The 10,111-nt window shown below is 34.5% G+C and overlaps 1 non-coding gene across 1 annotated transcript; it reads left to right on the top strand.

The window, feature by feature from the left end:
* Nucleotides 1-6,823: 6,823 nt before the first annotated feature.
* LOC121105954 lies at nt 6,824-6,929 on the top strand. The gene has a single exon (XR_005838692.1). It is a non-coding gene; the product is annotated as a small nucleolar RNA U13 (small nucleolar RNA).
* The last annotated feature ends 3,182 nt before the right edge of the window (nt 6,930-10,111 follow it).

Raw genomic sequence — 10,111 nt, 5'->3', positions numbered from 1 at the left:
CTCTCAGGTGTTACATGGAAAAAGAACAGAGACATATCCTTACAAGTTTGCTAAAATTCATCTCAACCTCCCCCAAACAATACTAGTGGCCAAGAAAGCCATTTTCTCTTTTCCCAAAGTGACAGAGAGAACTTTAAGAAATCTAACCCAGGGTTAGGGGAATCAAAATTGTGTTTAAACGAGAAGTTCACTAATCTGGGTTAGAGCTAATCTGTGACTTTCAGGTAAGTGGTAAATCAGGGAAAGGGGGCTTCTAATATAAAGAAGAGAAACCAGATGACAAAAAGCAAAGCCAAAGGAATAAGTTGGCAAGAAAGCTAGATTCTAACTAGAACATAAGACATGGCAGTGAAGAAAAAGAAGAATCTTCACCATTTCCAAGTCATACGGCAGGACAAATTAGACCCATATAACATATCACCTTAGTAGGATTCTCTAATGGATAGAATTAAGAACATGCCAAATATGTTGCATTTATAAAACACTATGATAGTCAAAAAAATAAAGTTATTAAGATTAGGGATAAGTAGAAGAGAAGAAAGGAGAAGAGTAATGAGCAACCCAAGACATCAGAAAATAATTAGTTTTACCTCATGACTAAATGCATAATACATATTTTCAGTCTTATAGTATAGTTATAATAAATAAGAAACACTGGTATATATTGCTTTAATTATTGTAGCTAACCCATGAGACTAAAAGCATAAAACAGAAAAATTCAAAGTTTAAGCAATCCATCCAATTTTAATCAGTATTACCAAATCCATTATTTTTTAGGAAAAAAAAAGACTTGACTCATCTTGCCAATCAAACCTTGTGCTTCTCTACAACTATGTTTCTCCTTTATCTCTCCACTCTAACCTCATTAACCTATTTTTAAGCCTTTTAAGTTCTCTTCAGTCATAGGCATTCTTATCCTTTCTCTAGAATGGTCTCTTCCACCATTACCTTCCTTCAGATCTCAGCTTGGGTGACAAAGTTGCTTTTTATTTTCATTCCTCTTGCTCAAGAAAGTCTTTCTTGACATGCCTGCTTAGGTCAAATCCATCCATCGTGGCTCTCATGGTACCTCTCCTTTTTAGCTCTTGCCTCTGTTCCAATTTTGTATTTGTTAATGCAATTCTCTCCTGGCCTGAAGCTCTCGGCTGACACCAGATACCATGTTATCTTGTCTGCTCTGGCTCACCATTGCATCACGTTTCTCTCATGACGCCTACACCAGAGTAGGGGCCAGTACATATTTGTGCAGGGAAGCACATATTTTTGAATGAAAAAAACAAAATGTGTAAGGAATGAAATTTAGGTTTCTGGCACTGTTTGTTGATAGATTTCTGCAGTCCTTTCAGGATGTCACTTTGTCTCTTTTCCTATTCTACCTTTACATTTCATCTCCCTCCTCTTCTCTCCCATTCCTCCTCAATATGTAGTAACCCCAGGGACCAGAAAGGACATTTCTCTTTCAGCATTCCACCATTTCTGATAGATTGCCATTCTAAGTCACAGGACCCATTCTTTCTGGAGTAATGACCTAGCTTCACATAAGACCTGAGACAAGAATGGGAATGCACACAATCAAATAAATCACTATGAACTTAATTTTTTCCCCCTGCATTCTACCTAAAGTCATCTAGGACTGTACCTATTGCCTGCCTATCATATCCTCCAGAAAATCACTTGTCCTGATCCAACTCTTGATAGGAGTTGTGTTCAAGAAAAAACTTGTAAATAGTGAGGTCACTATAATGTTAAAACTAATAGATATGCTATGATATTTTGGTTACTGGTAAGAGATGATATTCTTTTTTGAAATCAGAGTTATTTATGTTCCTTTAATGGTACATAGTGGATATTTTCCAGATGGGAAGAAGAGATAAAAGGGTTTAACCAAAGACTCTAGAAAATCTTCAGTTATATCACAGAGACCATCCCAAGCTGCATGGCTACAAAATGATGCTGCTCTGTCAAATAAAATTGGGATTCTGAAGTAAGGAGATGGGCACTTAGCAGAATCTGTCTTGCCTGTTTTATTTAATCCTTATAACAAAATTAAACAATAAAAAAAACACCAAAAAACTAAAAAAAAAACCTCCATGACTGCAAATCCATCCTTCTGTCTTACATTGCCCATTCCCAAATTGGAGAGTGGATTTCAAAAGGGCAAGTATGAACTTCCTAACACTGACCCAGCCTCATTTTGCCGAAGTGCAATAATTGGGAAACTCCCTTGAACTAACTTTCTTCCTTTGTATACTGCCAAGGAACTCTTTTATTTATGGGACATAAGTAATGAATCTCTGTATCCTATTTTAAAAATTAGGTCCAAACTGAATAACATCTGGAAGATATGCCTAGAAGTTTGGGATTTAAGGATGAGTAGGTTCCCTATTCTCAGAATGGAAATACTGTTTTTAATTTGTTTATTTTTAGTAAATTTACAGCAAAAAAAGATGAATATATTTATCTATCCATCCCTTATAATCTACAAATCTTCCCTGGCTAAGATTCTGCTTTCTGTTTTCTTTGTTTCTGGTACTACTTTTGATGACTTGGCCATTTCACTCTGTTCACACAGTGACTATCTATTGTGTATATATACAGGGCTATATAGGGAAGCATGAGATACACAGTGATGTATTAACAGGTAGGTCCTGTCATAAAAAGATTTATAGTCTCTAAAGATTTTTATGGTGAAACATATACCAAAAAGTAAAAAATAATACAAGGGTGAACATCTTCATAGTCCCTGATAATGCCTCAAAGGCTGCTCAGGAATCTAGCAGGAGGGCAAGGAGGCTGAAGTTTTCATTCTGCTCTTCGAGTATGTAAGACTTCTGGTTTCAAAAGGGAATCCACTCCATATTATTATTGCAAAATGGATTTCATTGATAGGATTTTTTAAAACAAAGATGATCACAGAAATGAAAAAATAAATTGTTAATAAGTAGTATACAGATAATGGCATAAATTCATTGGAACGATTTCTTACAATGGTCAACTCTATCTTCCAGGACTCAGCTGGAAGTTCAGAAATACAGGGCAAATTCTCTGGCACCACTGAATAGGAGTGGGGTGGGGGAGATGCTGTGAAGATATGGGGGCCCAAAATACATGCCAGAGCATGGCGACTGTGAAGACAACAGCCTGACTTATAAAGGCCACAGAAGACCCCACAGCAGCAGGGTGGGAATGTATGACTTGACCAAGTTTGAAACCACGGTACAGAAGTTAGATCATATACTCAAGATCATATCCCTAAAGATGCCTCATCAGGTGATTTATGCAGCAAAAGCAGTATTTTGAAAAGAATCATCTGGAGGAGAAATGATTAAAAAGAAATGAGAGCAGGGGTTTTCAAGCTTAGCATGGTTTTCACTGCGGGCTGAGGAAGGCTCACTGGAGGCCGTCCTGAGCTTCCTGCAACTTTTTCATCGTCCATAACCTCTACTCATATGCCCATATCACCTCACCCTCAGTCATGACAACTCAAAATATCTCCAGATATTGTTGCTACATGTCTCCTGGAGGCAAATTTGCCTCTGGTTGAGAATCATTGTATTAAAGGTGGGGAGAGTACTTATTTGTAGATATAAGGTATTTGTAGATGGAAAGATAAAGGGAGACCCTGCCTAAAATGATGAGCACACGATGTATACAGGTCTTACATACATGGCAAGGAAAGCATATTCAGAATTAATCAATGATTCCAGTTTCCAATCTACAAATGGGAAAATACTACTCACAAAAGGGAAAGCAGACAAGAAAGCACATGTTTTAATGAGGTGAGGGAGGTGTGGAAAAACACCATGAGTGGATTTCTTCATATGAAACCTGTCTGTGCATAATAATATCTTCCAGAACACTTTCTCAAGTTTTAACAGATATGCAAAAATGAACATAGGATTAAATGATACAGAAATGTATATGGGAAGAATATGGGCAATCCTGACATTTTGAAACATGCTTTTGTAAATTATGATTGAATTTTAGCCACAACACAAATTTACCCTTTGTCAAAATATTAGAAATGGTCCGTAAAAGTTCCACAAAGTTAAATCTAACCACAAAACAAAGGTATCATAAGAAGTTCCACATTTAAGTGAATACTATATTCAACTTTTCTGAAAAGTAACAATTTTGTAGGATGATTACTTACTAATACATCCGTCCTGGACTGTGAATTTTTTAAATTTTATTTCCCTAAAAGTTGAACACACTCTTTGGAAAGTAAAGAAATAACACTAAGTGTCCTTGGCCAAGATCTCAAAACCACTTTATTCCAATGTACTTAAGCAAAGGTGAGGATTTTCTGCCTTTTGATGATCACCTTTTTATCATTATTGTTAGATGCTCCTGGAAATGCTCACAGCAAAATAGAAAATTCATACATGGATGTTTTAAACAGGCATGATTTCAAGTGCACAGCCAGAAGGTTTTAATAAATTTAAGAAACACAGTGTCACACAAAAGGTTAATATATAGCTCTGTGAAGACCTCTGTTTGACTGTTCTTTGACTAGTATGTGGTTAGGTAAGACTCTATTATATAAACTATATATTGAGCTTTATGCCTTTTAATTATGTTAAGTGTTATTTGTGAAAGTTCCTTAAACTGATTTGGAACTTTGCTTCCTCAGCTGGTAGCAATTACACATTCAAAGACCACCAGAAATAATTCTTCAGCTCCTTCTGGTATCTACAAGCTTGTTATGAACACTTAAGCAAGCACACATGAACATTACACTCTGATAATAAACAAGGCTAGAGGGAAGGTTATTCTTTTCTACTAAAGAAAAAAAAAATCCTGTTCATAAATGATTCAAAAGGCAAAAGAGAAATGATAATTCTACCAACATATTCAACTTTATCTGAAATCAGAGCCACTCTGTACAGGATTTTGAACTTGGAGGGTAACAGCTCACACAAATTACTGACTACTTCTTGCCCAGTCAGTACATTCATCTAACAAAGCAATTTCCATATGAGCAACCACAAACATTTCTGGCTTCAGTTGTTAATCTTCCATGAAAAACTATTTCCATACTATTTTTAACTTGTATATGGTAATGATTATCTGTTTATCTCTGAGGCATGCAAACTCTTACAGTGCCCTTTATAATGTATTTATGTACCGTTTTCCCTTCCATGTCCTTGGCAGATGTAAGTATCCCTATCTTCCTTCCAGAACAAAAGTTGAGAGGCACACTGCTTTCTTTTCTGTTGGCTCCTTTTTTGTGTCCCAAATTCTCACAGTTTTGGGCCTACTTCTCAATGGCTTTTCAATTTTACCTTCTTAGATAAAAAATGCAACTGTGTAATACTTGAGGTCAATTACTATGGAAGAGTAGATTAAACGGCAAATGAAATTCTTACTTCACCTTGACCACATGTGTATAAAATTTAAGTATTAAATATTTTACTATAAATTGGTAATTGATATTAAAGCACAGGAATCATTTCAAGATATTTAAATATAGATCTGAACCAAGGTTTCTTACATGTCTTTTACCAAATGTTTTAAATTAACTCATTAAATACACTTAATAACCATATGATATGAATTTTCTTTTATCTCTACAGATGAGGAAAATAAAAAAATTAAGTATCTCATCCAAGTTTACAGAATAACCGAGTGTCCTGTGTATTAAATCCAGTTCCATCTGCGTTTCAAAAATATTTTTCTATGATTTTAAGCTCCACCCTTTCTGAAGTTCAAGAAGTTCCCAATTACCAACTAGACTGACTTCAAATATGTAGAACTTGAAGCAGTTACAAATTAATGCTAACAATTACTAAGCAACAAATGGTCTTTATTCTTAAGGGACTCATAGTGTTGGAGACAATTTTTTTTTTTTCCCATGGTGTCTCTACTGCATCAAATGCATGAAACATCAGCACTACATGGAGAAGATTTCATGAAACAAAGTAGGTATCCATTGTTTATTGGAGTAGAATGAGAGGAGGGTAATGTGAAGATTTTATACATATAATAACATATATATAATATATTTATATATTATAAATAACATATAGTATAAATAACATATTCTAAATAACATATATATTTAATACATTATAAATAACATTTTATTAACATTGCATATAATATAAAGTTTTATGATTAATGTATAGAGTCAAAAATATATAGTATTATACATGTTTATATTATACATATATACACATATATACATACACATACACACACACGTATCAGATTTATCTTTCCACTACCCTCCTCTCATTCTATCCCAGTAAACAATGGATACCTACTTTCTTCCATGAAATCTCTGTGAAGTGATTTTCCGTGTATCTGCTACACACACACACACACACACACCCCATATATATCTACACATTACCTATATCTTCATATATGTATGTACATATCTTATTTTAAGATTATGTCTACATTAAGATCTTTAAAAGTATTCCCTCTATCTGAGAGCTCTGAGATCTATAATTTGTACCATTTGAAATCTGTAAGATAATTTCTTGAAGCACTGTATTATGGAAAACAAGATTACAAAAGCATTATATTATAGAAAACAAGATTAAGATACTACTTCAGAAAGGAGAACAGAGATATTCAACTCTAGTGATCTATACTTTAACTTTTTGATGTGATTAAGCATGGGAAGGGAGGGGAATAGGTGCACAAAAAGGGACTTTTGCTCTTTATTATACTTCTGTATCTTAAAAATTGTTTTATGAAATGTATGGGTTCCTGTATTAACTTTTTATTTTTTAATGATAACAATACTGAAGACATATGGTATTCAAAATTAAATTCCCAAAGGACGATTGAAGTTTAGAGACAGCTACCCAAAATCTCCCTTTATTAGCATAAAGCGTGATGATTTGGGTTTCACACCACTGTGTGATATGTGCCTCCCTCAAACCTTGTTATGAACGTGGCACATTACCTGTCTGATGCGGGGGGAAAAAACCAAACACTACATATTATTTAAATTTAATTTTCAATCATTTTATTCCAAAGAGAATTTGAATTTTCCCTTCAACTTTCACTGACACTATACTCAGTTTTTCATTAGAATACCCACTGCTTAGGTGTTTTTTTTTTTTAAATAAGCATTTTGTACACAAAAATAATGAGAATAAACTTAATGAATAATTCTGAGCCAGACTTAGAGATAGCTATTATGACCTTTGCTTTTTCATTACAATACTGTTTGCAATATACAAACAACCCATGATGAATCGTACAGTGCATGCTTGCAATTATAATTCTGCACAAAATATGAGCACTGAGTGTTGATTAAACTAGTAATGTTTTATTAAAACTTCAGGAAAATACCATGTAGGAAAAGTATTTTACGGCATAAGCTTTAGTCATTTTTGAAGTGACCAAAAATAGATAATGTAAATATTAAGACAATAAAACCAACACGCTGTGAAAATAAGCAAGGTTAATAGAACATAAACTATGTCAACTATTCATATATCTCTGGTATATTTCTCTAACTGAACATATTTATGTGAAAACAAGATCATCATTTCTAGAGAATGTCTGCTGTTTACTTACTACCTACAATAATCTTTCAGATAAAAAAATCATTTACAGCTTAACTATAATTTATCAAGAAAAGGATTTGCTATGCAAGGGTAGAACTGACAAAGATACTGTATGTATCTTGGGGTGAGGGGAAAATGTTAAACTGCAGAGCCTGAGAAACAGAAAAATAAATTTGAACTACCTGTAAAAACTATTAACCAAGTATGTTTTAGAATCTTTCGAATCTTTCAAGAGCTTTTAAGAGATCATCACAGGGTATCCAAATTACACCATAAGTCTGCATTTACCTGTATTAACCTGTGTTTCATGTTTTATCTTACATCAACGAGGTGTGTGAGCTTATTATAACTAATCCTACAGGAGCATCAAAACATAAACACAAGGAATAAAGGAACTTGATGAGCCTAATGTACTTTCTAGTTCTAAAATTGTCTCCATATTATGAAAACATTTAAAAATACATATTCTTCTTTAAAATTATGTTGTAGTTTGATGAATGGTAGAAAGAATCATTAGTTAAAATATTTACTGAACATTTTAAAGGATCTATTCTAGCCTTATCAGTAGCTCACTTTATATGAGAAAGCCACAAGGCTAGGAATTGAAGAAGGTAAGAGTGGAATGTAGTCAAGAATAGGAGGAGGAGGAAATGGGCAGTCTAGTAGATCTGTGATGTAAGAACAGTGTGCCCTTGGGTATCTCATTAAGGTTTTCCAGTCTCATTTTCTTTTTCATCTGCAAAAAAGAAACAACAAAACCTGACATGTCCACCCCTAAGCCTAACCTATCCGCGCTAGAATTTTTTAAGGTTTAAATAGGAGATCCAGGGGCGCCTGGGTGGCACAGCGGTTAAGCGTCTGCCTTCGGCTCAGGGCGTGATCCCAGCGTTATGGGATCGAGCCCCACATCAGGCTCCTCTGCTGTGAGCCTGCTTCTTCCTCTCCCACTCCCCCTGCTTGTGTTCCCTCTCTCGCTGGCTGTCTCTATCTCTGTCAAATAAATAAATAAAATCTTAAAAAAAAAAAAAAAGGTTTAAATAGGAGATCCAAAAAAGTCCTGATCAAATATAACATTTTAAGAAGTTAACACTTATAAATTACTCTATATCATGAGTTTTTTCCAAATGAATAGTATTAATACTAAAATAATTCAAAATAGATATGTGATACAGCAATCAAATGCTTTTTTTTCTCTTGCAATGAAACTATACTTGCCTTCAGACCCCTGGTGCTTAGCGTATACTAGGCACTTAAGAAAAATTCACCAATAAAGGAAGGAAGGAATGTAAAATGCATCTCTTGTGTTACCCAGACTGAACTCTGCTATACGGCTTAAGAGTTTATAACATTACTTAAATAATCCCAACTTAGACACTTGGCAGAACTTTCCACATTGGAATTCCAAGACTAACCATCAATAGTTGCATTGTTTTTCCAGAGCAAAAAACCTGCAACAAAACACGAAGAGGTGCCATGGTTCAGACTCATAGTCTGGTCAGCCATATTTCCCACAGACCTAATTAAATTTAAGATTAATATTATTTTGACATTATTAAATACCTTGTTTTTAAAAGGTCAAGCAGAATTATTGCCCATAATAAAGTGTACCCAAGGAAATACTGTACAGGCTAGGACAAAAAAAAAAAAAAGAAAATATATGTACTGTATTTATATTATTTATTTACTATTTTACAGTAGTTTTTAAGAAGTATTATCTTATTTCTTTTATTATTATATAATATGATATATTATATAATATAATTATATAAATTAATAGGCAGAGACTTGAAATGAACTCTAAAGTTGAATTGCCTCAGTTGAAGAATCAGGAGCAGCAGTGACACTTTCTTTTCTGATTCCCTCATCATCCACAGAAGCCCCTGACCAACCTGTCAGATTTTTCTCTAGAGCACAGTTTCAAAACCATGATCTTTTATAATCCTTTTTATCTCAATCTTGTAGGAACAGCCTTTCTAATTCATGGAAAACTTTGATGAGGTTTGAACATTTCTCAGTATCTCCTATATATCTGTTTCAATAATCCAGGACACAATTATTTAAAATGTCTGCCATTTTTAACAAACAGAATGGTTTTTAACATTTGGGGAGCAAAATCCTCAAGCAGTGTATGCCTCAGGCAGTGAAAACAGACATGACATATTTCACAAGAAAAAGAAACCAGTGGAATATAAGCAACAGTGCAGTGGACCATAGGGGAAGGGAGGGAAAACTGAATGGGAAGTCATCAGAGAGGGAGACAAACATGAGAGACTCTCAACTCTAGGAAAACAAACTGAAGGTTGTTGGAGGGGAGGTGGGGGGGGGATGGGGTAACTGGGTGATGGGCATTAAGGCGGGAATGTGATATGATGAGCACTGAGTGTTATAAGCAACTGATTATTGAACTCTACATTTGAAATGGGGGGCGGGGGGGGGGAAGATGTTAGTTGAAAAGAAAAAGAAAAAAAAAAAAAAACCCAGGTACAACATGCTGCATGTTAATGCCTAAAACTGGTCAGTGGACCTGAGATTAAGAACCTTGTTTGGTTGATCCTTCCTAAGTGTCCAATTAGCATTCTATT

The sequence above is a fragment of the Ursus maritimus genome, unplaced genomic scaffold (assembly GCF_017311325.1).
Source record: "Ursus maritimus isolate PB19 unplaced genomic scaffold, ASM1731132v1 scaffold_3, whole genome shotgun sequence".
NCBI lineage: Eukaryota > Metazoa > Chordata > Mammalia > Carnivora > Ursidae > Ursus > Ursus maritimus.
This window is presented reverse-complemented; position numbering and strand designations above follow the sequence as displayed.